Genomic DNA, 26,223 nt, shown 5'->3' on the forward strand with positions numbered 1-26,223 from the left:
CAAAGTAAACATGCCAATTCTTTCCAAAAGGATGAATACAAATTGATATTTTTAATAATATTTCAACCCAAACTCTATATAACATTTAAACTGTGAATAAGTAATAAAAACAAAGACAAAAAAAAAAACCCCAAAACAAAAAAACAAAAAACACTGCCCAGTGGCACATGATGGTTAATGAGGGCATGCATGCTTCCTAGTAAAGCAAAAGGCTGACTGGGACTCTACTCTCTCTTTGGATCTCAAATACGAAATTCACTTACTTGGCAGGAAAAAATAAATAAAAATCAAGTTAAAATTAAAAAGGAGGGAAAGACTAGCACAAGGTTGAGTGAAATCAGGAAAATCAGACTAAGTTTGGGAATTGTCAAGGGATACTCCACTGTGTCTCCCCCTGGCCGGCTCCTGATGGTTCCGTGGCCAGTGTGAGTGAGGTCTCTCTTCTATGGCTTCCCTACCTCTCGGATTCCCAGTGACAATCAAATTCACTCTCTTCACCCCTGTGCGTTCCCTCAAAGTTACCCTTTGATTAATTCTGCCAATTTAGTGAGCTGCCTCGGTCATTTTGATTCAGTGACATTTCCAATCCATCTCCAGTGTTTTCCTCCTCCTCCACCAGTCTGTGTTAGCACAGCCATATTACTTTGATGTATGTTGCCCCAAGCTCCGGAGCCTCGCAGCCCCAGAGAAATCACTAAGGTGGCATGTCTGATTTTCCTAATCTAGAAGATGGCAGAGCTGAAGTGTCTCTGTAATGGAAAACATTTTACATAGTAAATATGAATGGCCTTGCTCTCTCCTAGGTCACACTCATATTTAACATCTATTTCACAGACAGCGTTTCCCCCTCCATTCTCCCTGCTTGGCGCTTTCAGATCAGGATTCCTAGCAGCCATTTCTGGCTAAATCGGTCTCTGGGTTGGGGACAGCACAGTACTGTTTACCTCCTAATAGCCTATTTATATCAGAGGTGTATTATCAAAATGCTAGAAAAAGATGAAAAGGTAAGGAAGGAAATTGTGCACTGTTCATAATTACACTCCCAATGCCTAATGTTCCTGCTGACATTGCCTAGCATCTTGCCTGGTCTGTAATAGGTATTGGCGATGTATTTTTTTTCCCCAAGTGAGCAGTTTTGTTTATGGGATGAAGTACCAGAGCCCCAAATGAACAAAACCTAAGTTTCTAGAATCATGTTTTAAGCTTCAAAGGTATTCTAGGAGCAAAAGATATTTATAATCTGTGGAGCCAAAGATATTTGCAATCTGTACATAATTAGCACCCCATATCAAGAAAACTAATCTCCAATTAGGGACCAGTATTGCTTGGTCCTTGCTGACTGTGGGCGATGAGAGGCAAGGGAATCATTTTTTTTTTTCTCAATTTGGCCAGAGACATTACACAAATCTTTAAAAGCGACACATTTTTCTTAATTCTTTGCGAGTTTAATCCATGTCTACAATGCATTTCGATCATATTCACCCCTACTTCCTCTGTTTCAACTTTTCCTGGACACCTCTAGGACTCCCTCACATTTTCAAAAGCTGTCCTTTTGAGTATAATTAGTGCTGCCTATGTGTGCAAGAGTGTGCATGAGTGTGTGCAAGAGTGTATACATGACTGTGTGCATGAGTGTGTACAAGAGTGTGTGCATGAGTGTATGTGAGAGTGTGAGGCATTCATTGGAGTATGGCCAATTTAATTTAGCAGAGAAATATCCCTGAAGAAAACTGATTCTCCCTTCCACAGCAGGTATCAACTGTCAAAAGCTCCTAAGCTAGGGGGAAGAGCTTCTGAGCCCCACCCCTTAAATGCTGACATTTTAGCTGGCTTGCTCTTGTACAGGTCTTGTGCCCACAGCCATGGCTGCTGTGAGTTCATGAGAGTAACAGCCCTGTCATGTCCAGAACATTCTCTTTTCCAGCCATCCTCTCTGAGCTCTGAGTCTTACAATCTTTCTGCCTCTTCCTCTGCAAAGTTCCCTGAGTCTTGGGGGAAGGAGAGGGAGGAAGGTTGTGACACAGGTCTATTTATGGCTGGGCACTTCACACACATCTGTTCTCTGCATGTTGACCAGTGACAAAGCTCTCTATTAACTAATGTACACTGCCAAAGGAAGCTTCTGATGAGAACTGAGTACTGCAATAAGAACTTATAAGGCAGTTTGCTATTGTGCCCATTTAACAAAGAAATAGTAGATTCTCTTTTTCGCCAGTGACATTTCCAACACTGTTTAATGTTATACTTTCTTTCCCTGGCCTCCTTGCACATTCTGACAATTTTTCTACCCTCCCACATTCTTAGCCAAAGACCTTGGATTTGTCTCTAGATCTTTGTTTCCTCTTGGTCCAAACTCCAGCGAGTCAACATATCTCTCTCCTTGTTGCTACTCTCAAGGACTTCAGAATACAACCTTCTCTCGCCGCCTACTACAGATTTCCACCTGCCACCTTCCTCTGGATGATCCTAGCAGCTTTCATAATTATCAACACAGCCTGCAAATGATTCCTCAGGACCCTCCAATGTCCACTCAATTCTCCTCTGCTCAGTAGCATCCACAGCTCTTCATCTCACTCAAAGGAAAAGCCAACCACATTAGGATTGGTCCTCTCCCCTAGGACTTTTTTTGTTTTTGTTTTTGTTTTTCGAGACAGGGTTTCTCTGTGTAGCTTTGTGCCTTTCCTGGAACTCACTTGGTAGCCCAGGCTGGCCTCAAACTGACAGAGATCCGCCTGGCTCTGCCTCCCGAGTGCTGGGATTAAAGGCGTGCGCCACCACCACCCGGCGCTGCCTAGGACTTTTTACTAGGACCTGTTCCCCTTCTGTCTTTCCACCACCACTCCAACCACTCTGCCCTGCCCACCCTTGTCCTAGCTGGGCCACAAGCATGCTATCTAAGTGTTTACCATTGCTTCTACCATGATGTTCTTCCACATCTATGCACCTTGTGTAAGTATTTACCTAAGTCACCTTCCTGGGGTCTTTCTATGATGCTTGGATTTAAACTGTCTTCTCACCTCTGCCTCTCTGCTTTAGTTATTGCAACGCTTATCTTGTGACCTACTTCTGCTGTCTAATTAGAATGTTAATTGTAGGTCTTCACCACTAGAAAGTGAGATGCCTCTGCTGCAGTCCCAAAATTTATCAGGGAGCCAACTGATCAGATAGCTGCCACCAAATGAGTGAATGAATGGATGGGTGAGTGGATGGAAGAACATTTTCCTATTGCTTAGACCAGGATGCAATCCTTATTTGATTACTGTACCTCTTCACAACCAAGTGGAATGTTTCTTTCTGTAACAGAGCTTACTGGCACGATCTAATATATATGTGAAAGTATATGACAGAGTTCTGCCAGGCCTATCCTCCAAATGAATGCACTTTTCAGTGTAATTACTTCAAGCTTCATGGGAATGAGACCTATCGATCCAGAATTGCATGCTTCTTTATCAAATTGCCTTTAAAAATTATTGATACTCCATTATGCTTCTGAGCCCATCTCTGTTTCTCGATACATAGAAATCTAGAGGGATAGCCTGAGTATCAGGGAAGGAAAGAGAGAAAGATGCCAGGAGAGGGGAAAGCAGTCGAAAATACTGTTATGCTAACACCCCCATAACTAGTGTCAACCAGTTTCATTGAGCTTCTGGTATGTCTAAGGTCCATTTCAATTTGTGGGAAAAAATCATTACAAAGTTTAAGTCCTAGAAGATAGTAGGTAAATTATCATTTCAAAAGTGAGATTATTATAAAAGGGACAAGCACAAATACTCGTCTGAATAGCTGTTGGCATTATTGACTGGAGAAAGTTATAATAAGATTTATCATAAGCCATAGCCACCAAAGAAAAGTTGTCTCAGTAAAGAGACTGCTCCCCAAAGCCCACAAAAGTAGTTTCTGTGTACGAAAGTCAATTAAGGAGCCTAATTAGTAACATTTTATTTCAGTAGTAATGAGACTCTTTGGCATTGTTTGGGGCTTTGTAACAATGGAAAAATGTAAAAAAAAATAGCAAAATGTAAAATGTGAATATGGACAGCGTTTGCCCTTATCCGGCTCCAAAGACGTCAAAACTGCCTGAGTTTTCAGGCTGAAAATGTTAGTAGAATGAAGTACTCCTGTCACGTCACCTGATGCCTGTTAACATCAGCTATATAAGTGATCGGTGGAGTGTGTGTGTGTGTGTGTGTGTGTGTGTGTGTGTGTTTGCAGGTGCCAGTGCATACATGCTTGTGTGCATGTATGTGTGCAAAACAGAGTTCATCCCAGATGTAGTTCCTCAGAAACCATCCATCTTGTTTGTGGGACAGGCTCCCTTATTCCTTGGGGCTTGCTGGTTTAGCTAGGCTGACAGGCAAGCCAGCAATCCCCAGCAATCCCTTTGTCTTGGAGTCACAAGATGTGCCAGCATGCCTGGCTGTTTGACGTTGGTGCTAGGGACTGAACTTCACTCCTTAGGATTGTATGGCAAGCACTTCATTGATGGAGCCATATTGCCATGCCTGGCTTTATTTTTCTTTGAAGAAGAGTTGCCACAGCATAGGTTGAACTGGAACTTGGTAATCCTCCTCATGCCTCATCTCTGATGTGCTGGGTTTACAGATGTGTTAGTTAGCACATGGACATAAATGTGTGTTTATATGGTCCTAGAATACACTCAAAGATGACAAATATAATAAGTTCTTTATATTATATGGAATAATTAGGTGAGCCTTTATAATCAGGTGACCCATAGGTATGTTTTCATATTTAAACTATAAAGTTATTATTTAGGTTAACTATATTTCATATACTCCTTTTTTTTGGTTTTTCGAGACAGGGTTTCTCTGTGTAGCTTTGCACCTTTCCTGGAGCTCACTTGGTAGCCCAGGCTGGCCTCGAACTCACAGAGATCCGCCTGGCTCTGCCTCCCGAGTGTTGGGATTAAAGGCGTGTGCCACCAATGCCTGGCTCATATACTCCTTTATAGAACACTAATTTATATGGCTTATAACATACCATCCCTCTCACTGCGCTAGACCCTCCCACATCAATCACCAATCAGGAAAATGCCCCCACAGACTTGCTCATAGGCCAGTATGGTAGGGGCCACCTCTTCTGAAATGGCTCATGTCAAGTTGACATGAAACCAGCAGCACTGGAGAATAAGAAACTCAAGGAGACTGAGACATTTTACTCGCGTTTATAGTTCATATCTGAGTTACTTCTCCTATCATTGTGGTAAACTACTCTGGACAAAAGCAATTTAAGAGACAACAGGTTTATTCTGCCTCAGAGTTCAAGGGTTAACCCATTGTGATAGAGGAAGTTCAGGAGGCAGAAGCTTGACAAGGCTGGTCACATCCCATCTATAGTCAAGAAGCAGAGAACCATAGTATATGCAGTTGCTCGGTTACTTTTCTCTACTCACTCAATCCAGGATCTCTACCAGGAAGTGGTGAAACCACCCACAGTGGGTGGGGCTTCCTGCCTGAATTAAAGAAATCAAGATAATCCCCCACAGGCATGCCCAGAGGCGATCTCTAAGGTGAGTCTAGATTCAGCCAAATTGACAGCATTAGCTATTGCATCCAGTATCTTTGTCAAAACATAGGAAATGTTATTGTGCACTGTTTAGAATATTCTAGAGCATTATTTATTTACTGGACTGGGTGTGTTGACATTTATATGCATTATTTGACTTTAGATAAATTTATTTGCCCCAAAGGCATTGGTAGTTGTACTTACATATGCAATTGGCAAATTGGCATCTAGGATCTAAAAGAGGATGCTACAAAAATATTTGAAGTTGATGCACTAAAAGGAACACAGTTCCAGATTTTCTTATCCACCTCTGTTGGTCTTATCCTGGTAGAACAGTATAATTCTTGGGAACAATTCCCAGAAATAGGAGATTAGTTAAAAAAATGCTCCCTCAATTACAACTCTTTCAGTTGTCAGAGGTAAAACTAAAGGCGAACTGGTTTAAACACATAAATAACAGAAAAGTCCAGAAGCAGGGAGGACCTTGGGACTGGCTCTATTCAGGTCTCAAATGATGCAAAGAAGAGCTGTGGGACGGTCTGTATGTCAAATTGCTCTGATTGGTCAATAAATAAAACACTGGTTGGCCAGGCAGGAAGTAGGTGGGACAAGGAGAGAGGAGAATTCTGGGAAGCGGAAGGCTGAGGGGAGAGACACTGCAGCGGCCGCCATGACCAGCAGCATGTGAAGACGCTGGTAAGCCACCAGCCACGTGGCAAGGTATAGATTTATGGAAATGGATTAATTTAAGCTATAAGAATAGTTAGCAAGAAGCCTGCCACGGCCATACAGTTTGTAAGCAATATAAGTCTCTGTGTTTACTTGGTTGGGTCTGAGCGGCTGTGGGACTGGCGGGTGACAAAGATTTGTCCTGACTGTGGGCAAGGCAGGAAAACTCTAGCTACAGGAGTCTCACTTTCTGGCATTACACACCTGCAAAACACCTATAAAGATATCACTTGGGTACCCAAGTTCAAGTTCCTCGGAGAAGAACACCCGCTTCGTCCTCCTTCTAGCTACTTTACTTTGATTGGTCATGTACCCATTTCTGAACAGTAGCTGTAGCCAGGGAATACAATCTGGTTGGTTAGGAGGGAGTCACATGTCCAGGCTTGGAGCTGAGTGTGGCGTCAACTTGACCAGAAGCTGAAAATCTAAGATGGGCAGGGGATGAATGGTTTCTCAGGTGAGTATTGAGATACAGACATTAGGAGATACACCAAAAAACAAAAGAAAAGGTATCTAATCAAAAGAGAAAGGGTCAGCGAGAAGACTCCAGTTGATGGCAACTTCCTGAGGTAGAGCAGAATCCAAGGAGGAGCCTCAGCCAGGACATGTCACATGTGTGTGTGTGTGTGTGTGTGTGTGTGTGTGTGTGTGTGTGTGTGTGTGTGAAAGTGTTGGCTATGTCTGTGTTAGTCACTTGTGTCTAAGTGGTTCTTTCCGGGTAGGGCTAATGGGAAGAAGCCTTTTTATTTGTAAAGTTTTGAACCTCTTTATTTTTTAATGTAAATATTGCTTTATTTTTTTTCCCAGTTGCAGATTTCTGTAAAACAAAGCAAAACAACAGCGTGTGAAATGCGGCAAAGCAGGGAGAAATCACTCAAACTCATCACCTAGATATTTTCTCAGATAGCGTCTTGGCATATTCCCTCTCCCTCTCTTATTTTGCTTTTAATATTTTATGAATAGCGTACAGGGGCTAATGAAATAGTGGCACTTTCTGGCCAGTAGCTGGGTACCTAGGCCTAAAGTTTCAAAGGTCTTGAGGGCATTTAATGTATGAAAACAAACTCTGGAAGACAACTGCATTTCCTCGCGTTGTGTCCTATCCTGCAGGCAAGACATTACTCTCTCTCAAGACCCGAAAGGTTATTTCTGTGATATTGGCTTAAATCAGAGAGTCAGATCAATCTGTCATATGTCCCTGAGTTTTCCAATCAACAGGATTTACAATATTATTAATCACACTCTTATGTCATTTTATCTACGTAAAGGGCTGGGATGAGGCTCCTAGGAGAAAACACTATGTGTCATATTTCTAATGCACTTGATATTGGCCTGCCAGAGAGCTTCCATCCATTCATATTGGTGTATTCTCCTATTAAGTCATTTTCACAGTAACGAGGGTGTAAAGCAAGGCAGACTTCAGCCTGTTTTCCTTCTCCAGATACAATTTGCTGCCTTTCAAATGGAAATCCCGTTCAAGAAGGTTGTCCAAGAATGAACTTTCCCAGTGCTATCCTGGAGCTTCATCATCCAATTTTCCATGTACCAGTGAGCACCATGGACCCTACTTACTGAGCAAGATCTAAGTGCCTATTCTTTTCACAAAATGTTATCCTGATGACCTGTGATTCTTCTCATTGTTGAAACACTGCTCCGAAGATCCCCTGACCCTTCCATAGGAGCTGTAGATCCTGACTATTCAAACTCAGCCACAGTGAAGTCCTCTGGTTGCTCCTTATGCCCCTGGGATCTCAACCCTACTCCTGTCTCTTGGTCTGGAGAGACACCTGCTTGAATACTGTCCTAAGCCTGTTTGTTCTTCAGACCCTCTTCCTGGGATTGAGGAATATTAAATTCGATGTGCTCCAAGGAGGCAGCGAATCATAGAATTTTTGAGTTATCAGCGCTCGCCTTTGTCTCCAGACTTGGCTTAGCCTCACTCAGATGGCCAATCTGTGAAGCTCAAAGTCACCTTAGACTTGTTTTTTTTTTTTCCTCTTATCATCCCCCTGAGAGGCTCCAAGCAGTTGTTATAAATTCCTAGTGGTTCTAAAGCCATCATTTTTCTAACATCTCCACCCTTCTCCCTTTGGATTTTGATCTCATATCATAGGTACCCTTCTGGTGAGGAGCCAGAATGTCCTGGGTCACACTGGTGTGTTTCAGATGGAGCAGACACAACTTGCCTCCAGGTCTTTACACTTTAGGCCACAAACTTGAAGGACCACGGATGAGAGGGACTTTCCTCAACAGGTCGCCAAGTCAGAGTTTCTTTTGACCTTACTACCTACACTGGGCCAGAGCCGGTCTGAAAGCAGAGCTGAGCATGTGCAGAGAAGCTTCCTAAGGTCTGAAAGAACTGGACCCCAATAACCTCCTCTTTCCTTCAGTGGGTTTGCTTTAGATGTTCCCATTGCCAATCCTATCCAATTCAGAACCAATTAGCCTTAACTATGTTCAATTCTAGTTTTGAAGAAATCCTTTCCCCTTCTTTCTTCTCCCTTATAGGCAAAATTCTTGAGTGGCCTACAGTAGATATCACGGTGTTCCTGCTGACAGTGTGCTTACCTCTGGTTCCTTCCCCTCTACTCCAGACCTCACTCATATTGTCCCAAACTCTTTTCTTGTATGATGATGGCCCGAAGCTACTATTAACTTACCTTTTCCTTAATATTCGACCCCGAGAACGACTTCACTCTCCTGGTACGCTTCCTGCCTCTGCGCCTGCCCTTTTCAATCTCTTTTTCGGATTTTCAGAGTAACATGAATGAAACAACCAGAGGCACGCAGTCCAGGCTGGCCTCAACTCTCCACAGCCCTCCGCTTTAGCCTCAGGTGCTGGGATTCTAGGAGCACGCCACTGAGCAGGGCTTTGCTCCCTCCCGCTGTTCCTGATGGGACCTAATCTCTCATGTTTGCTCACCTTTCTGTCTTCGGCAACGGCACAGGTTCAAACACTATGTTCACTACTATAAGTGAGCCTGAGGAGCGTAGCACATCTGTGGCCGCTGGTGCTCGGTTTCAACTCCAGAAACAATAGAAACAATGAGACTATAGAAACTGGTTATCGTGTCTCTTGTTTAGAGCGGTGCTTCTCAAACTTCCTGACGCTGCGACCCTTTACTACAGTCCCTCATGGTGTGCTGACCCCCCCCCCCAACCATACATTGCTACTTCATAAACTGTAATTTTGCTACTGGGATGAATTGCATTGTAAATATTTTGCGGGATAGAAGTTTACCAAGGGGTTGTGACCCAGAGGTTGAACACTACCAATTTACAGGTTTATCTACGGCTCAACATCAGCTGGAATGTGGGCACAATTCTACCAGATCTGATTATTTTAAAAGAAAAAAAAAATACATATCTGAATTTGTGTGAGAAATCCTTTCATTTTTATACTTTTAGGCATCTTAAAAGACAAACAAAGTGCAGATGTGCTCAACACAGCTGGAGATCAGAGCTGTGTGGTGGTATTGTGTTCCCCAAAATATTGTGCACCCTAATAATCTATCTGGGATCAGAGAACAGAACAGCCACTAAATACAGAGGCCAGAAAATGGTGGCACTCACGCCTTTAATCCTAGCATTCCAAAAGCAGAGATCCATCCAGATCTCTGTGAGTTTAAAGCCACACTGGAAACAGCCAGGCATGGTGACTCACGCCTTTAATCCCAGGAAGTGATGGCAGGAAGCAGAAAGGTATATAAGGCGTGAGGACCAGGAACTAGAGCCTGCTTAAGCTTTCAGGCTTTTGAACAACAGTTTGGCTGAGATCCATTTTGGATAAGGACACAGAGGCTTCCAGTCTGAGGAAACAGAATCAGCTGAGAAGTTGGCAAGGTGAGGCTAGCTGTGGCCTGTTCTGTCTCTCCGATCTTTCAGCATTCATCCTAATAGCTTGCCCCAGGTTTGTTTTTATTAATAAGAACTTTTAAGATTCATGCTACAGAGCTGCCCCAGGCTCGGGAGTTGCAAGCTCCTTCCTAAGGAACCTCATCCCAGTGGCCATTTGTTTGTGCAGCCTGTGTGATGGGCACGTGGATGAATGAGAAGAAGGGTCTTTCTCCTTCTGGTGTCTTTCCTTTTCCAACATGTCTTGGACCTGGTTGCTAGAATGCCCTCCATGAAACAGTAATTAAATAATGTTCCTGTCGAAACACCAGATTCTCATTCATCGTTCACTTACCTTGTTAAAGGACAAGCCAAGCCTCCCTAAGCCAGAGCTCTGAACTTTTAAATTCTCTCAGACCCAGAACTTCTTGAGCACCAGCATAATGCTACAAATGGGAAATTCCACCCATGGCCTCCCGGGATGGGTCACAGTGAAGACACAGGCAAAACCAAAGAATCGTACAAAAAGACCTCCGTGTGGTGTGCACATTATTTATATGAAATATTCATGAATTTTGCATTACAACTTGAGTCCCATCCCCGAGATAGATAATATTGTATATGAAAACATTCAAAAACCTGAAAAGTGTCTGAAGTTGGGCACACTTCTGGTCTCACCCAAGCCTTTCAGGGAAGGCCTATCCGACCTCTACAAGCCTACCAACATGGCCTCAGCCCACTCTGTCCATGGGCCTCAAGCTTCTTACGTGTTTTCTCATTTACCAGTCCTTTAACCTGATTTTGTTCACAGACTTCCCCTGGGCCAGAATGTTTACCTCTTCATCCGGGCCACACCAAACCAAGCTCTACCCTCCCTGTTAGTTGTGATAGTTACAACTAACTTCTCCTCTGACACCTTCAGAGGAAGGGGACATGATTAATTCCTCTCTTTTCCATCTGCCCAGGTGGCCTTAAAAGGTATGTATGTATGTATGTATGTATGTATGTATGTATGTATGTATCTATCTATGTGTGTGTGTGTGTGTGTGTGTGTGTGTGTGTGTGTGTGTGTGTGTTGTGTGTCTGGGTATATGTGCTCTTTCACACATGTGAAGTCCAGAGAACTACTGTGAGGGGTGCCTCTTTCAACCTGTTATGTGGTGATCAAACTCAGGTCACCAGACTTGTATGACAAGTCTCTTTACTTGTTGGGCCATCTTGGCAGTCCCTAGATGGCTCTATTTTTAAGATGTGTGTGTGTGTGTGTGTGTGTGTGTGTGTGTGTGTGTCTTTGGAGGCCAGAGGAGGACATTGAATCTCTGCAGCTGGAGAGTTACAGTCAGTGTGAGTGGCCTGATGTGGGTGCTAGGAGCCAATAATCTCAGGTTCTCTGGAAGAGCGGGTGGTTAGATGATGTCATTTTTCCAGCCACAGTAACACCCCCATGGCCATTATAACATACACACACACACACACACACACACACACACTCACTCACACACACACTCACACACACACCATGGTTATGTTATAACACATACACATGCACACACACACACCATGGCTTTGTTATAACACACACACACATACACACACACATACACTGTGGCTATATTATAACACACACACACAAACACCATGGCTATGGTATAATACATACATACACACACACACACACATACCATGGCTATGTTATATCACACACACATGCACACACACACACACACACACCATGGCTATGGTATAATACATACATACATACATACACACACACCATGGCTATGTTATATCACACACACATGCACACACACACACACACACACACACCATGGCTATGTTATATCACACACACACACATTCACACACACACAAACACACAGACACACACACATACCATGGCTATGTTATATCACACACACACACACACACACACACACACACACACACACACACACACACCATGGCTATGTTATAGCACAGATACAGTATGAATTCTGCATTCTCATAGACCTATTTTAACTGTCTATTTAGTTGTGTGATGAAACACAGACAATGTTCAGACTTGTTCCTCGGTAAGCTCTTGCCTCTTATTGCTGCTTTGTGTTTTAAGCTTAGTTTTTCATGGATTTGTTCATGTTTTAGGTAGAATGGAAACTCCCTAGAGTAGAGAACTTATGGTTCATGGGATGCCACAGTCTAATGTACCTAAAATAAATGTTTGTAGACAGATTTTCCTTTGGGTTACCAGCTCACAAAAAGGGACACAGATACTTACTATTAATTATGAAAGCTGGGCCAATAGCTTAGGCTTGCCTACTAGCTCTTACAACTTAAATTAAACCCATTTATATCAATCTACATTTTGCCTCATGGCTTTTTGCCTCTCTTCCATTTTGTACTTCCTGTTTCCTCTTTGTGTCCTCTGGTGTCTCTTCTATACTTCAATTCATCTCTTCTTCCTCTCTCTCTGCCCAGAAGCCCCACCTAACCTCTTCCTGCCTAGCTATTGGCCATTCAGCTCTTTATTAAACCAATCAGAAGGTGCCTTGGCAAAGACATATCTTCACAGTGTACAAAAAGATTATTTCACAACAAATGTTTAATAAATATGTGATGTTCCCCCTTTGGGGGAAAGAATTATGTAGGCATTGAGAAAGTCTAGGGATGTGCTAGGTATTTGCTTAACTAAATTGATCCTAAGCAGCATCAAACTGGCTTTATAGTCCATTTTTTTAACATGTACAATGAGAATTACAGATTTTATATGACGGCTTAGCTTCATATAAAAAAGAAATATTTTCTCATTAATCCCTCCATGCCAAGGAGAACTGTTGTAGGGGTGTTTCAGAGTGTCCTACCCTCCACGCTTAAGCGGATGAAATCCCTCCTTCCTTTGTACCACTTAACAAGTCCATTGTCCTACTTCTGAGCACATACGGTAGGAAGGCAAAGGCCACCGTGGGGATTATTTCACTGTGGTCACTGCTGTTACATGGGGTGGGGGCGCGGTTTAGGATTATTTGTGGAACCCTATAAAAACACCCTCTGGTTCTAGGTCAGTCTGGTCTACAGAGTGAGTTCCAGGACAGCCAGAGCTACACAGAGAAACTCTGTCTCAAAAAAACAAAAAAACCAACCAACCAACCAACCAACCAACAACCAAAGAAACATCCTCTAATATAGTACAGACTGGGTCCTTCTTTAACACAATAGTATAACATGTCCATTACTTAAAATTCTCTGGTTGCAAGAAACAAAGGAAATCTATCCAATCTTTAATCAAATTGCCAGATAAATAATATTATCAATAAACTTCTTAAATCAGGTGAATTTTTATTATATATATATGGTGCATGTGTTTGTGTATGTTTCTCCATAGACAAGTGATATTAAAGGAAAGTTACCTTGGTTTCTGGTTGGAAAGGTATCTCATAGTCTCCTTTATTTGAGCACCTCAAACAGAAATGGGTTCTTTTCCTATAACCCTGTCCACCTCAGCCCTGGCTTTCTCCCGTTCGGACTCCATGGGAAAAACAGATCCCTAGAAAGGGGCCACTCCACTCTTCTAATGGGCACGGCTGCATTCCCGGCTATGATGAAGCTTCAAATCAAGACAAGTGGAAGGTCAAATCCAGGGTATTAATGAGAAACCCGTTTTTCTTCCTCGGAGGCTATTAAAATGATAGATGTCAGTGCGGTGGGCTAGAGGAAACCTCAATGCCTTAGGTGTTACCAACCATCGTTAAATCTCACACACGCGCATGCCGTTATACATCAGCTCTGTGTAGCCAAACTAGGGCCCTGGCCACTTCCCTGTCCTGTCTGTCACCGGCTGTCAAATCCCAAGCAAATACATTTACCTTGTTACCAATTCAGTGAGGAGCATCCAGGAGCGGCCCGAGCCCAATTTTGGGGCCTGCATGCCGAAGTTGGGTTCACGCCAGGTCGAAGGGCAGGAGTCCCGTAGCAAAACAAATTATTTGGCTCAGAAGATGACCTGCGGAGGCAAAGCCTCTTTTATCCAAATGATGTTGATCTCTAAATCTTACCTCTCCATCAGCCGTAACTGGATTTAGTGACAGTTTTAAGGGCTGCCGTTTTACTAGGCAAGTGGTCAGGACTGATGTTTGAAATTAGAATGGATGAAAAAGGGAATGAATCTGGGAAGAGGCAGAGTGAGACGGGAAGAGGAGAGGGAAATATTTAGATGGCATCACCGTGGCAGTAATTTGCCATATTCATTCCGTCCTCCATTCTCAATTCAACTTTAATTGCCAGCTTATTATGTGCCAGACACTGTGCTAAATTCTGGGTGTGTCTGTGGTCCCTCGGGCTGCCCTGGGGTTTGGTGATTTAGTAGAAAGATTCTTGGAGCTGAGAAAACATATTCTGCTCAAATGTATGGTTGTTGTAATGAAAAAAAATGAAGATTAAAAGTAACCAGGATCAGGGAAGATCAGGTGAAGCTCCCCATGGTTCTCTGTCAGTGGAGTCATGGAAGGAAGACTTGTTTCCCAAAAGGGATACATAATAATGTGCATGCAGTATTCCCAACCAAGAAAATCCACCATGCCTTCATATCCAGTTTTTTTTTTGGGGGGGGGGAACCAGCATCTAGGTGTGGGGCACATGGATGACTGACATTAGGTCTTTGGTCCGTAGCCCTGACCCCCTGAGGTCAAACTGATGTAGTATGGGCCAGGGCTCAGGACAGCAACAGCAGGCATTCACTATAAATCACATTGAAAGCATAATATGCTATCTGGTCTGGCCTGAGGCTCCAGGTGCACAAACACAGCCAAATTGGCCAGCATGTCCTAACAGTATCTCACAGGGGCTGGTAAAGGCCTATCCAGCCTACGTGTGCTGAGTTTCTAGAGCAAATTGAATTAGGGAGAGAGCCAGAAAATCATGGGGGTTGTATCTGGTAGATCTTATCGCCTGGTGCATTTTAAGAGGATCTCTCTAGTGGTTCTGATGGAAACCGAGTATAAAGGAATAAGGGAAAATATTGAAACACCTAGCAGAAGGTTAATGTGGGATCTTGACAGGAGGTCTGGAACTCACAGCAGATGCCCGCCGTGGGAGCAGGAAGCAGTGACCAGATTCTGGATGCATTCTGAATGTCGGGTCAGCAGAAATCTTGAAAAGATGAATGTGGAATGTGAAAGAAAGCGGCACTAAGAATGTCCTGTAGTGTAAAGTAAGGCTGGAATTTCCATGAGCTGTGGTGGAAATGGCTTAGAACCAATTTCCAGGACACACGGGCATTCTTGTTTGCTTAAGCATGCAGACTCTAACATGCCCTTTACATTTTCTTTTTTAAAACTTCTTTTATTTTATGCCTATGAGTTTTTGCCTGTATGCACATGTATGTACTGTGTTTGTGCCTGGTGTCCATGTAGGGTCACAAGAGGGTGTCAGATCCCCTGGAACTGGAGATACAGAGGGTTGTGAGCCACCGTATGGATGCAGGAAACTAAACCCTGGCCCTCTGCAGGAGTGAGTGCTCTTAACCACTGAGCCATCTCTCCAGCCCCGACATGTCCTTTTAGATGTCACGGTAGAAGCATGAAGTTGCTCTTGCTGTTCATAGAAGCCAAGGGTAGAACTCTGAACAGGAAAGATGCCAGCTTAGTTACGCCAGCTATTTAAATTTATAAGCCCCACTAACATCTCCAAGGACGTGAGACTAAAGTGAGAAAAGTGAGGACTGAGCCTTAAGGCACATCAAATTATTAAGTTTAGGGAGAAGGTGAAAAACCAGCTAAGACTTGACTAGTGGCCAGAAGGACACTGGGAGAATATGTCTTCTGGAAGCCAAGAACAAGAAGGGTAGCCTGGAGGAGGAGGAAGGAATATGAGAGCTGCTGTCTTAGTTAGGGTTTCTATTGCTGTGAAGAGACAACATCACCATGGCAACTCTTATAAAGGAAATCATTTAATTGGGGCTGGCTTACAGTTTCAGAGGGTTCGTCCATTATCGTCCTGGTGGGAAGCATGGCGGTGTGCAGGCCGACGTGGCGCTGGAGAAGGAGCTGAGAGGCAGGCAACAGAAATGAGTGTCACACCAGATCTAGCTTGAGCATCTGAGACCTCAAATCCTGCCCCACTGTGACATACTTCCACCAACAGGACCACAACTACTCCAACAAGGCCACACCTCCTAAGAGTGCCACTCCCTGTGGGCCAAGCATTCACACACATGGATCTATGGAGGCCATTCCTATTCAAACCACCACAGCCGCTATGTCAGGAGGAGGGCTCTGGTGCCTTGACCGTGAAGGGCGGTGCCAAAGGCCTCAATAGCGTGGTTGGGTTTTTAATAAAAACCTTTTAAAATACCTCTGTTGGGTATTTAAGTCTTTCAATGTTACTGATTGTCAGAAGCCTCCCCCCCCCACCCTTTTTTTTTCAAAATAATCAGGATTGACTTTTTTTTTTCCTTTTCTTATTAGAGCAGTTTTCTTTTGGTAACAAAGCCGGTTCCTAATGTTGCAGCCAATAGAATTCTTTTTATTATTCAAAAGATGAACATAATGCTGAGGGCCGGTATTCACTGAGAGCCATGGCAAATACATGGTAGGCTCTACCCAGTGCTTCAAAAGGAGATACAGCTACTCCTAACGTTTCCGAGATGATGTAGGTAGCATCAGCTGGGTTACGTCATCTCCGTTCCTGATGGTGGGATGGCAGACCAGTGGTTTGAACCAGGTTGGTCTTCCTTAACTTATTTATGTAATGGTCCTCTTGACACTAAAATCTATGGTTTGAATTTAAAAAAAATTTAGTCCATGTAAAATGCATTGGACTCTAGGGCGACAGTAAGTGCTTCGAAAAATCCTCATTGAATCTTGGCGGATGGCCTTCTGTTTCTTGGGTGCTGGGGCCGCCTTAGCAAAGCTCAGCTGGCTGGAGGCTGTGGCCAGCTCCTCATCTCCCAGCTGAGATTTCTTCCCCTTTTTCTTGCTGCCATAGGAGACCGACACCATTTCAGGTTGCCTGGTTTAAGCAATTATACCGCCGGGGGATCTTGTTGCGTCTGATTTCTAAATGCTGGTTGTTTATAGAATTACTGCTCAGATCCCTTTAGTTCGAAATGAGCACGCCGAGGAAGCCGAAATGAGAGGGCTGCACGTCTAAATTGGATTATCGGCTTCCCTGGTGGACCCACGGGCACGTGCGCGCACGCGCGCGCGCACACACACACACACACACACACACACACACACACACACACACACACACCCTGCCCCCCCCCCCCGGAAGTTGCCAGTCACTCGCTCAGTTTAGTGAGATAGCTTATGTGGATGGTCAGGACAAGGAGCATCCAGTTAACTTATTAGTGACTGTGTGTCTTGAGGATGCCTGTTGCCACAGTAACCGTCCAACAGACCTACCCTACCTGCTTAAATTGGTTCTTAATTTTTATTTAAACTGTATTGAGAGGAGGGTAAGAGCCAACCATCAGTTCTAAATTGGTATGCTCCAACCAAACAATAAAAGAAAAAAAACCAAAACATTCAGGAAGTTATCTCTTGCTTCCTCCTCTCATCCACTGTTTGGAAAACACTTTTCCACTCTTCTTTGTAACACGGAGTCGAAATCAATATAGCTATTTTGATATAATAGCAATTCATACAGCTTGTTTTCACGGCTCCCTATTTTTATTGTTATGATTTGACACTGGCATAATCGATGAACGTCAACACAACTGGTGGACGGATTGGCATTTTTTGAACTCACTGCTGCTGCGGAGCCCCACAGAGATGGGAAGGAATGGTGCCATTTCTTAACCAGAAGGAAAGTGGGTGCGTGGCTTCATCCTACCCCTTGCTGAACGGAGTCTTAGAAGAGTTAGAGGACTGGAAGAACACAGAATAACTTCTAGGTAGACCGAGGCTGGGCCTAATTTCAGTCATGTCTCCTTTTAATTTCTTGGGGAGAACTTGAGTCAAAGTGTGTTGAGGAAGCATCTTTAATGAAGTATGACACCTTTGCAGTCAAATAGTAAGAGATAACGTGTTGCCTTTCCAGAATTATGGAGTGAACAATTAACTATGGGTGTGTAAGGCGGACTGATATCTGAGTTTAAAAAATCCCAACACAGGGATGGATACAAGACCAGAAGCAGGGCTGTTGCACCCTTGGAGGATAAAGGCAAGGATGCTGATAGCCTGTACGCCATCTTGGCTATCCTCTTGATGGACATATGCCATTTAATGGGCACTCTATCTTATCTTCTCCACTAAGGAGAATAAACATATAGAACACACTGACTGGCAGATGCTAATGAGAATAGAGGAACCAAATGAGAAAATGGAATGTATTTATATTTATCTAGCTGGTTTGACATTGCTTTTTAAAGATACCAAGTACAAAATACCATTCCACCTTCCTGGCAGAATAGAGAATGTTTTGTTTGTAAGGACATTCTTTAAAAATAGTCATTAAAGTTAAAGAATCCATGCTCACCGGGAAATTAGACTCAAGGGTGACTCAGCTCACCTCTGCTCCCCAGCCCAGCTCCACCCACACATACAATGAAGCCCTGGGCTCAAACTCAGCTTCGCATTAGAAAGCTTTGTGTAGTTCTCAGAAATCTTCAAGTACGGTCTCACAGATAAATTAATCAGGGGCTCCAGCATTCTTTCAAAAGTGCCCCAGGTGGTGTGGGCTGTGGCCGCCAGGGGAAGAGCAGGAGAGCTGAGGGTCTTTTTTGTGTAGAGAATTCACTAGTCGCAGGTAGAAAGCATATTTTACGACATAGGGGACAAAAGAGAAATGCTTTCCATGATGCTACTGTGTAACTTTTATAGTCAAGAAAAAACATTATTATCTGAAATAAATGCTGGGCACAGCAGGTGGCCAAGACAAATGCCGTTTATTAATACCTTATTGTTGACAAAGGGCACAGTAGATGTGTGTGTGTGTGTGTGTGTGTGTGTGTGTGTGTATGTGTGTTTGTATGTGCACATACATGTGAATGTGCAAGGCAGAGTTCAGTCTTCGGTGTTGTTCCCAGGGAGCTATCCACAAGTATTGTTTCCTTCCTTCCTTCCTTCCTTCCTTCCTTCCTTCCTTCCTTCCTTCCTTCCTTCCTTCCTTCCTTCCTTCCTTCTTTCTTCCCAGACAGGGTCTTTGACTGGGATTTGAGGCTCACTATGTAGGTTAAGCAACCTGTTTAGATAACTCTAGATCTGCCAGTCTCTAGCTGTACAGCACAGGACTCCAAGCATGCACCATAACACCTGGCTTCTGAAGCCAGTGCTAGAGCCTCAGGTCCCCATGAAGACTAAGAACTTCACTACTTAGGACATCTCCTGAGTCTCGTAGTAAATACCTTTCTATGACATATCTCTCCATCTTCATAGTGATCCTGTGAGGAAGATGCATTTATTTAATTGGCAAATTAAGAAATAGTCTCTGAGTACCATACACAGGATAGAGACATGCTTGGAGCTGAGAGATCCCCCATTTGCATCATATTCATAGCTCTTCATATGAATTTGACATCACTTGATCTAGAAGCTTTCTAGTCCTTCACTTGCTTTGTTTAGATCCCTCTCCCACATCCAGGGGAATGGGGCCGTCCTGTATTTTTTATTACAATTGCCCCCACGTTCATCCTCAGCAGTCACACTTCCTATATATTTTGTTTTCTTATCTTATCACACCCCCCTTCCTTTTTAACTTTCCCTGCTACAGCCAACATTAACATGTTTACATTGTTCATTTCAAATGTCATTTTTCCTGGTACCATAAATACTTTTGTTTGTAACTCTGATTCATGTACACTCGGCTCACAACATGTATTTCATGAAGCACATGGAGAAACTGAAGTGAAGCAGTATCGTTGTTTATCTAGGAGTTGAAATATATCCTCTGTGTAAGAATATGGCCACCAATCTTCTGTCTGGTAAAACTGTACCAGTGCCTAAGGGATCTTTCCTGACAATCAAGACCAAAAAGGAGTAAATAAAAAGCAAAAGATCCATGTACATCACTTCCAGATTTTTCAGTTTTCCCGCTCTGGATAAACCCCTGTTACACTTTGTCTGGAGAAATCCAAGGGCCTGACCCACAATGATGGCTTGAAGCACGGTGTGAAATGGAGGTGCATCCTCCTGTAAGTCACGATGAAGAATGCCTCTGTCTGCAAATAGATGATTAGTTGTAATTGAGATTCCTGTTTCTAATATAGTTTGGGAGAAGACCTATTAAAATATCAATAGACTGCCTCCATTTATATAGTGTTGTGGTGGATATAATTGGCGAGTGTCTCATTTTTCCATGTTCTTCCACCCCCTGACTTATTTATGAGTCTTACACAGTAATGAAAAGACAGGCTGTAATGAACCACTGCCAGGCACAACAGTTCCCAATGTGGCCAAGAGTTTCTTTTCTTTCTGATAAAATTGTTTCTTTCTTTCTCCCCCATAATCATTAGTCTGTGTTTTGATGATAAAACAGAATTAGAAAGTTGGATATCCATAATTAATACATGTTTACCATGCCAAATGGCTTCTTGCAAGAGAAAATAATTGTTGGAAACAGTAGGGAGGGGGCACTTGATTCTGTTGCTTTCCTTTTATATTCTTTGTGTGTGTGTGTGTGTGTGTGTGTGTGTGTGTGTGTGTGTGTGTGTGTACACTGTAACTATATGTACGTGTATGTGTTTCTGTATGGATGTGAGCATGGGAGCAAGAAATTGACATCAGGGTCTTTCTCTATTTCTCTCTACTTTACTAACGTGCCTGTGTATGGGGAGAGGGTCGTGAGCTCACACATGCCCTGACATGAGTGTAGAGATAAGAGGACAACATAATGGACTCTGTTCTCTCTTCTCATTGTCACATGGGGTTGCAGGATCAAGACTCAGGTCATCAGGCTTGGGTGACAAGCGCATGTCACACTGAACCATCTCAGCGGTCCTCTCCCTTACCTTTTGAAACAGGCTCTCTTACTGATACTGAGGTTCACTGATTGGCTAGATGGGCTAGCCAGGGGCTCTGGGAACCCTGTCTTCTTTTTCTCAGCATTGGAATTGCAGGCGTGCAGAGCCATGGCTGGCCTTGACATGGGTGCTGCGGATCTAGTGCTGCAGATCTAAGGTTGGGTCCTCATGCCTGCTCAGCACTTGTCCGATTGAGCCATCACCCCGCCCAGCTCCAGTGACTTTCATTTAGCAAAGACATATAAGTTACTTGATGCAAAGCAGGTGTGTCCTGAGTGGCGGCTATAAGGAGGAGAAGGGGGCATTCAAGGTGTTTGCTGTGGTTTTCCTTCTTTTCTGACATAATTACAAAGTTGGAAACAAAATGTGTTTACCAAACTGTTGGAAAATGAAATCATTATACAATTAGCTGCAAATTTGAAAACCCCAACCAAATACTTCGAACCATTGTCCTATCTGGGGCACCCCACTGAGATTCCTTTAAAAAGAAAATAAAAAGACTGGTGTTGGTTATTCTTTTCAAACATGGGCTTATTTATAGTTTTCACATTGAAAGAAGTCCTAACATTTTTGATGAAAATCAGAAGTAATGTGCGACTTGCCTCAAGAATGATGGGTTTGTGTCTGTCCCTAGAAATCATTAAGCCGTATCTTCTCTCTGCTGTATAACCCCATGTTGTGCTGGGGCCATAGAATTTTCTCCCTGCTCCTTTTTATTGGTGGTATTTATGTGTTTTATTGATTATGTGACATAATAAAACATCACAAGTTGGGGCTGTATGTGCCATATATTTTGTTCAACAGCGAATGCAGAATGTTAGGGCTATGCACGCCACGTGAAACATCTTGCTGAGATATAAATAGATTTATAATGACTGCTAGGCTCTGTGCCCGCAAAATATCCTGGTAGGTCGCTCATTATAGAGGTAACGTCGTTAATAAAATAGCTGAAAATTTTTACACATATAGGGATGGCTCTTACGTCCAGAGCTGTGAGGGAAATACCGAGCTCAGGCATAACCTGGGGCTCATTTTAAAGCTATAATTTATCATCATTATCTACATATTACAATGGCAAAACAGGTTTAATTGCTTTTGACTGGACTGGCATGAAGATGAGGTGAAGAGTTGGGAGCAGATGGCCCCACTGTCAAAACTGCCGTCGCTCAGCCCAAAATAATGTAGCAGACCAAACAAGGCATGCTTCTAGTTTCCAGCTTTGTCTCCCCTTGATAAGTACGAATTAGCATCTTCTGGTATTATAATAGTCTAGAAAGAAGTGGAAGTAGTGATTATTTACAGAAGATTAAAATAGCTGTGAAATTCATCTCCAGCAGGTTTTAATGGTCTCACATTTTTTTTTTTTTTGGATTAACAGAAATATTTGCTTTCAGTCTGACTTGGTGGGTTTAAAAATATTTCTCTCTCAGCTTTACAATATTTAAGAGCTGGTGTGTGAACATTTAAGAAGGTGCCTGTTGGTGTATTGTATAATACTCATTCTTCCCCTCTTTCCTTCTTTGAATGATGCCAGTGACAAAATTATCTTTTTCAGAATAGCTTGCTGATAAACAGTTTACCCATCAGTCCTTAAATGTGTATGTTCCTTATATTTTACTGTGCGCTAGGTTCCTTTGTGGCTTTGACCATTCCAGTATGGTCTGTGTTCCTATTTATAATTAAACAGAACACAGATGGATGAATGAGATTTGTCTAAAAGATTTTTTAAAGGGAAAAAACAAACCTTACCTAGTTATGGAGACCCTCGACAACTCAAAGAATTTAAGACCAAATCTATAAGAATATATAAAAAAAATTTAAGTCTCTCTGATGTCTTTTAAGACACCGGTGGCCCAAGAAGGACACAATTATCAGGTGGTAGATTACACTGTTGACTGGTCAATGCGAGTAAATTAACTGCTCCGGCTGATGGAAGAGAAATGCCAGCTTTAGCAACTTAAGCGAAGGTGACATGCTATCTGCAAAATAATGTGAATTTGAAAGTGCAGTTTAACCCCAAAGTAAAAGGAAGGGGACACAAAAAGAATGGAGCAATCTGGCAGCCTAAAATAACGTGCGACAGAGAAATTATTCGGAAATGGAACTGGTTATAGAGATACAGATTTATTATTTGGTTGCTGTCATGATAAATTTGCCTCAGCTATGCCCATACATGTTACAGCGCTCATGTCTGAGATGGGTGGAGATGGTGCAGAGGGCTTTGCACAATTGAAAATCCCCATTCTGAAACTATAAATAGGCCCAAGCGCTTTCCTAAGAGTCTGTTTATCACACACACATGCACACATATGTTTGGTATTTGAAGACAATGAGGTATTAGCGAATTGAGAGGTACTTGTACAATAATGGATTTGAGACTGTAAAGATGAGTTGATGGAAATCTATTGATGTAAACAGTGGGGGACATTGTTTCAGTGGCTTCCAAATGAATCCTTCAATCTAATACAATAGTGACTTTTAGTGCCTGGTACCATGTGGATCAATGCTATTATGAGATATCTATCATAATTTTTATTACCAAATATTTCAATTTAACCTCGACATAGATATCTTGCTTTTAAAAGGTCTTCTCATGCAGCAAATTCTGCCCTCCTGGTAGATATTCATCATGAATAAGTACTTAACTAAATATTATGTAAAGCAGAAAGGCCAGGCATGCAGATGTATAACTGAATCCCAGCATTTGAGTGGTTAAGGGAGGAAGATTTTACTATTCAGGCTAACTGAGGCGACACACTGAGATTCTGTTTTAAGAAGCCCAGACAAAGCACACACCAGCAGAGGCTCCAGCAAATAGATATTTTAGATACAGGAGAGGGCTACAGTTTACGTGTTGAAGTTCCCGGGAAGCCATATGGTAAGGAGTGGTCCCCAGGGTGACACCATCATTGGAACTTGAGGTCCTCACTCCTTGCTTCTCAACAGAATACCTGGAAGAAAGAAGTTGGAGGGGGAAAACTGGGTAGAGCAGTGGTTCTCAATCTGTGGGTCATGACCCCTTTGGGTATTGGATGATCTTTTCACAGGGTCGCCTAGGACCATCAGAAAACACAAATAATTACATCATGATCCATAAGAGTTGCAAAATTACAGTTATGAAGTAGCAATGAAAATAATTTTATGGTTGGGAGTCACCATAATCTAAGTGCCACAGCATTAGGAAGGTTGATAACCATTGGATAGAGGAAGATATAATCTTTTCATAAAAAAATCTATATTTTGGAGGAATCATAGGGTACAAAAAGTTTTTATGGGAGTGAGAAAAATGAAAATAAGGTGGGGGGCTTATGTCCACAGAAATCATGGGTAGGGAATCTATGGACCGGCCTGGGTCTTCGTCATCTAGAAGCACGTCTTATTTTCTCCCCTCTGCAGGAAAATGTCACAGAAGACTTTGCCCCCTTGTAGCTGATTTAGCTGAATCTTAGGAAGAGCTTCTATTTAGCAGAAATGCTTGGGGTGGGGGTGTTGAATCATAGGGGAAGGCAAAGTGAAGAGAGATCAGTCAGGGAGTTTCCAGTGAACCCGTGTTGTGGACCACCAGGAGGTGGTGGGGCCCTCAGGGAGCTCCCCGGGTCATGAAGGGAGTGAATGTCAGTTTTTCTCAACACTGTCACAAAATACCTGTCCAAAAGTACTTGAAAGGGAGGAAGGGAAGTTACCGTAGGGAAGTCATGGCAACCAGAGACTGAGGTAGCTGGTCACGTGGTGCTCCTAGTCAGGAGCAGAGAGTGTTGGATGCTGGTGCTCATCTCACTTACTCCTGCTGGTTCAGGGCAGAGCCCCGACCATGCACTAGCTCTGCCCATGTTCAGTGGAGGTCTTCACACCTCAGTGAAGCCAGTCTAGACGCTGTCTTTCAAACCTACCCAGGGGTGTGTTTCCATAGCGATTCTAAATCTTGTCAAGTGGACAAGCAAGACTGACTATCACAGAGTGCCTTCAAAGAGGACCTTGTGGTCTCTGTCCCCTTTCTCTTTTGGTTTCTGGCTATCGGTGTCACTTGGCTCTGCTGTGGGATCCTTGTCTTGGTCCACTGGTAACTCCTGTCAGAGGACGGAAGTCGAACTGATCATGAGCCAGAGCCTCCAAGGCCCTAAGTGAAATAATCCTTTTCTCTTTACAAGTTAATTGTCCTGTATGTGGTTGTAGTGATGGAAAGCCGAACCAGACGGAACCATAACTTCCATGGCTGGCACTCAGGGAAGCGATCAAAGCTTGGAACACTATGCTCTTTGGAGCACGGTTGGAAAGAAGACGTGGGCTTCTATTAACACACTACCCTGAAGTCTTTTCTGATGGCTTGTTTGCCCTAAGAAATGTAGAGGCAGCCTGGCGTTGGTGGCGCACGCCTTTAATCCCAGCACTCGGGAGGCAGAGCCAGGCGGATCTCTGTGAGTTTGAGGCCAGCCTGGGCTACCAAGTGAGCTCCAGGAAGGGTGCAAAGCTACACAGAGAAACCCTGTCTCGAAAAACCAAAAAAAAAAAAAAGAAAGAAAGAAAGAAACGTAGAGGCATCTTTCCAGTTGGACGGTCATGATGCTAGGAGTCTGGGCTCTGGTCTTTGAAGTTCTCTGTTTGCTTATTGCCATGTGATGCAGATTCTGATTCCAGTTATGGTCAGCACTGGAAACCCCGCTGCAGTATCTGAGCCTTCTGTGACTCTGTCATTGTCTTCTCCCCTTTCCAGTGAAATAACTCTGTCACTTGGTCCTCAGTCCACATTTGACATTCTCTCACCTAAAGGGCTTCATTTTCTATCCAATAATGTAGCAACACTATCTATTTACATTGCAGAAGGTGAGCTTAAAATCACTTTTACTTTAGACAAAGGGGCCAGAGAAACAGTGAAAAAGCCCTTGGTCAGGGAAAATAAGTTTAGGGGCACCCCGCTGAGCATCTGAGCTCGGAGGACACCAGATTTCAGGCTTTCCTGTCCCAGGGCAAAGGATTGCTTCAGGAACCCATTGCTAGACAAGAAAAATAGATACAGATTGGCTTTCAAAGAATTCTTTTCTCTTATACGTGCATGCGTGAGTAGGGGCCATGTGTGTGCAGGGACCATGGAAGACAAAAGATTCCATGGAGTTAGAGGTGGTTGACAAGGTGCTGGAAGCCAAACTGAGGTCCTCTGCAAGGGCAGGCCATGCTCTTAACTG

This window comes from Peromyscus leucopus, chromosome 18 (assembly GCF_004664715.2).
Source record: "Peromyscus leucopus breed LL Stock chromosome 18, UCI_PerLeu_2.1, whole genome shotgun sequence".
NCBI lineage: Eukaryota > Metazoa > Chordata > Mammalia > Rodentia > Cricetidae > Peromyscus > Peromyscus leucopus.